Source organism: Podarcis melisellensis (genome assembly GCF_964234715.1).
Source record: "Podarcis melisellensis genome assembly, chromosome: 1".
NCBI classification, from domain to species: Eukaryota; Metazoa; Chordata; class Lepidosauria; order Squamata; family Lacertidae; genus Podarcis; species Podarcis melisellensis.
In genome coordinates, this window is record NC_138528.1 from 122,140,059 (window position 1) to 122,143,172 (window position 3,114).

At 50.8% G+C, this 3,114-nt stretch overlaps 1 long non-coding RNA gene across 2 annotated transcripts; it reads left to right on the top strand.

The window, feature by feature from the left end:
• Positions 1 to 266: 266 nt before the first annotated feature.
• LOC309363431 lies at positions 267 to 1,670 on the top strand. Of its 2 annotated transcripts, none has more exons than XR_014165339.1 (2): positions 267 to 718; positions 1,206 to 1,670. It is a non-coding gene; the product is annotated as an uncharacterized lncRNA (long non-coding RNA). The 2 variants fall into 2 exon arrangements; XR_014165340.1 differs by having other exon boundaries at positions 267 to 712.
• The last annotated feature ends 1,444 nt before the right edge of the window (positions 1,671 to 3,114 follow it).

Here is a 3,114-nt window from a genome sequence, read left to right on the forward strand (position 1 = left end):
ACAGTTGGCGTTTGAAAAGCGCAAAGCCGGTTTGTGCGGCGGTTACAGCGCCGGCTGGCTCGCGCCCCGCCCCGCCGCTTCCTCGCCCCGCCCCGCTCTTCGCCTCTCAGCCAATCCGCGCTGCGCGGTCGGCCATAGCGGGAGGGGGAAGAGGAGGGGGGGAGGAAACAAACAAGGCTCTTGTCTTCAACCGACGTTTCCCATCCGCCTCCCGCCCCCCAATCAGCGTTTCCCATTCCGATAGGCTTTCTCGTTGGTGAGTGGCGGGAGCCCAGCCAATCGGCTAGAAGAAAAAGGTTGGGAGGCGGGGAAGACGCGCGACTAAACCTGTCAAGGAACGGAAGTGCAAAGGGGCGGAGCGAAAAAGGGAAGCGAAGAAACCCTGCTGGAAGAATCTGGGGCAACAGGGCGGCGGTGGCGTCCCGAGAGACAGGAGTTAAGGTTGTCGGGATTTAATTTCGAAAATAAGGGGCACCTGGGCTTAAGATCTGCTCTGATGCAACGTTCGCTTAGCACAGAGGGTGGTTTTGCACTTTGTGCATGCTCAGAGGCACTCATTTCTCCAACTTGCCATTTGCCATTTTTTTTTAAGTGCAGGTGCAAAGTCCAGGAGTGGTAGGTACACCCTGGTGAACAAGGAAAGAGAGAAATGACACAGGGCCAAAGGCTTGAACCTCTGATGCAGCCTTGAATAAAGGAACCACAGTACTAGGTAAAGGTAACGGGACCCCTGAGCAATAGGTCTAGTCGTGGCCGACTCTGGGGGTGCGGCGCTCATCTCGCTTTATTGGCCAAGGGCGCCGGTGTACAGCTTCTGGGTCATGTGGCCAGCATGACTAAGCCACTTCTGGCGAACCAGAGCAGCGCACGGAAACACCGTTTACCTTCCCGCCGAAGCGGCACCTATTTATCTACTTGCACTTTGACGTGCTTTCGAACTGCTAGGTTGGCAGGAGCAGGGACCGAGCAACGGGAGCTCACCCCGTTGCGGGGATTCGAACCGCCGACCTTCTGATCGGCAAGTCCTAGGCTCTGTGGTTTAATCTACGGCGCCACCCGTGTCCCCACAGTACTACCATGGGGCAATTCCCTGCTGCCGTAAACTGCAGTTCCTGCCTATTAGCATACCACACACGGCATAAGCGTTGGTCAGAAAAGGTGTCGCCTGACAGGAAAGTTGACAATTGTTCATCCCTTTAATTAAGGACTTGGCACAGCAAGATCCATGACCCAGCAAAGCAAAGCAAACACACAATAGGAGGTGACGTCTCCAAAGCAGGGAAGAGAGTTGTAAAGATTCTGCTGCTGGCCTGCTTACTAATTCAGTTCCATTCAACCGGTGTTTACTGAATTCAGCTGGCATTGAAGCCCGCAAGCAGCTTGGAACCCAAAAACCTGAAGGATCATCTCCCTATACGAGCCTGCCCAGCTCCTCTACTTCCTGCCCCATTGTATCTCTTCAAAATCCCGACTTCTTTGTGCCAGAGCACCTTCCTCTTTATTGGGCCTCGGTCTCACAGGTCTTCCACTTGTGGTCTGCTGGCAAAGGAATGATTCCTGCCTTCAGAACTGGCCTCATGCCACTGATCAGCCTTTTCCTGTGGCAACTGCCACAAAATATTACTGCTCAGCGCCACCTTGCCTGAAAATCTTAAAAGGCATTCATCCTACGCCCTTTTAAAATGTGGCTCTCTCTTTGGGGGGGGGCGTTATTGGGTTATTGTTTTTATTTTGATTATATATTTTGTGGGGGGGGGGGTTGTTGATCTTTTCTGTGAATCGCCTTGAGACATCCGGTTATAGGGCGGTATATAAATTCAATAAAGAATAAGAATAACTTACCATTGGTGGCCAATGGTATGCACAGGAATCGGGGTAGGTGGGAGGGGCTTGTGGGCCTGGGCCAAATGGCCCCAGTTGCCTTCACCCACCCACTGGGCAGCTCTCTAACTTTGCAGCATCGGGATGCGGGTGGCGCTATCGTTAAACCACAGAGCCTAGGACTTGCTGATCAGAAGGTCAGTGGTTCGAATCCCCGCGATGGGGTGAGCTCCCGTTGCTCAGTTCCTGCTCCTGCCAACCTAGCAGTTCGAAAGCACGTCAACGTGCAAGTAGATAAATAGGTACTGCTCCGGCAGGAAGGTAAACGGCATTTCCGTGCTTCTCTGGTTCGCCAGAAGCGGCTTAGTCATGCTGGCCACATGATCTGGAAGCTGTACGCCAGCTCCCTCGGCCAATAAAGCGAGATGAGCGCCGCAGCCGCAGAGTCTGTCACGACTGGACCTAATGGTCAGGGGTCCCTTTACCTATACCTTTACAGGCCTGCTGCTCCCAGTCTATTCCCCTCCCCCCCAGTGTCTATGAAAAAGGACCAAACTGAGCTACCTCTTGGTCTGCTGTTCCACTTCTAGGATCCCAGTGAAGTCTCTGTCATGTCGTGTGGGTGGCTGTCAAAGCATAGCTTTCATGGGGTTGTTGGCCTAGATTCTTTATCGGGTTCCGCACAAACAAAACAGAGCCAACGGCAAGCTCTCCTCCCTGAGCTCCAACACTCCCAACCTCAGCTACAAAAAGTAGGTCTTCTACCTTGAAGGACAGTATCACCATATATGACTGTCTTCAGTCTTCTCTTGATGCTTAAAAAAAAATTACATAAAATATAGAGTGACTAAGCCTAGCAACCGCTTTGATTTGCTTTTTGTTTTGTAGCAGTTCCCTATCTTTTCACAAGCATTCTTTTGTTTTATAACATTTACTTATAACAAAAGTTATAAGTTAAAAAAAAAAGTATCCAACTGACCTCCCACATTCAACCACTTTATTTCATTATCATTTATGTAGTGTTTATAAGATCTGAAGTGCTAAGTGCTTGGTAAAATCTGCCCCAAAGTCAAGCTGTGTTCCACCATTCCCCCCCCCCCCCCCAGCCCTAGCATGGATTACATCAACATGAAAGCTGAAAAAGAAACATACTTTACAGCTAATTGAAGGAAGATAATCTGTAGAACCTTGGGGATGGGGGGAAGGTCACAGACGTTTGCTTTTTGCCACTCTAGCTCAAGGCAGATGAAACATTAAAAAAAAATCACAGCCAGTGAGCTCAGCTTGGCACCC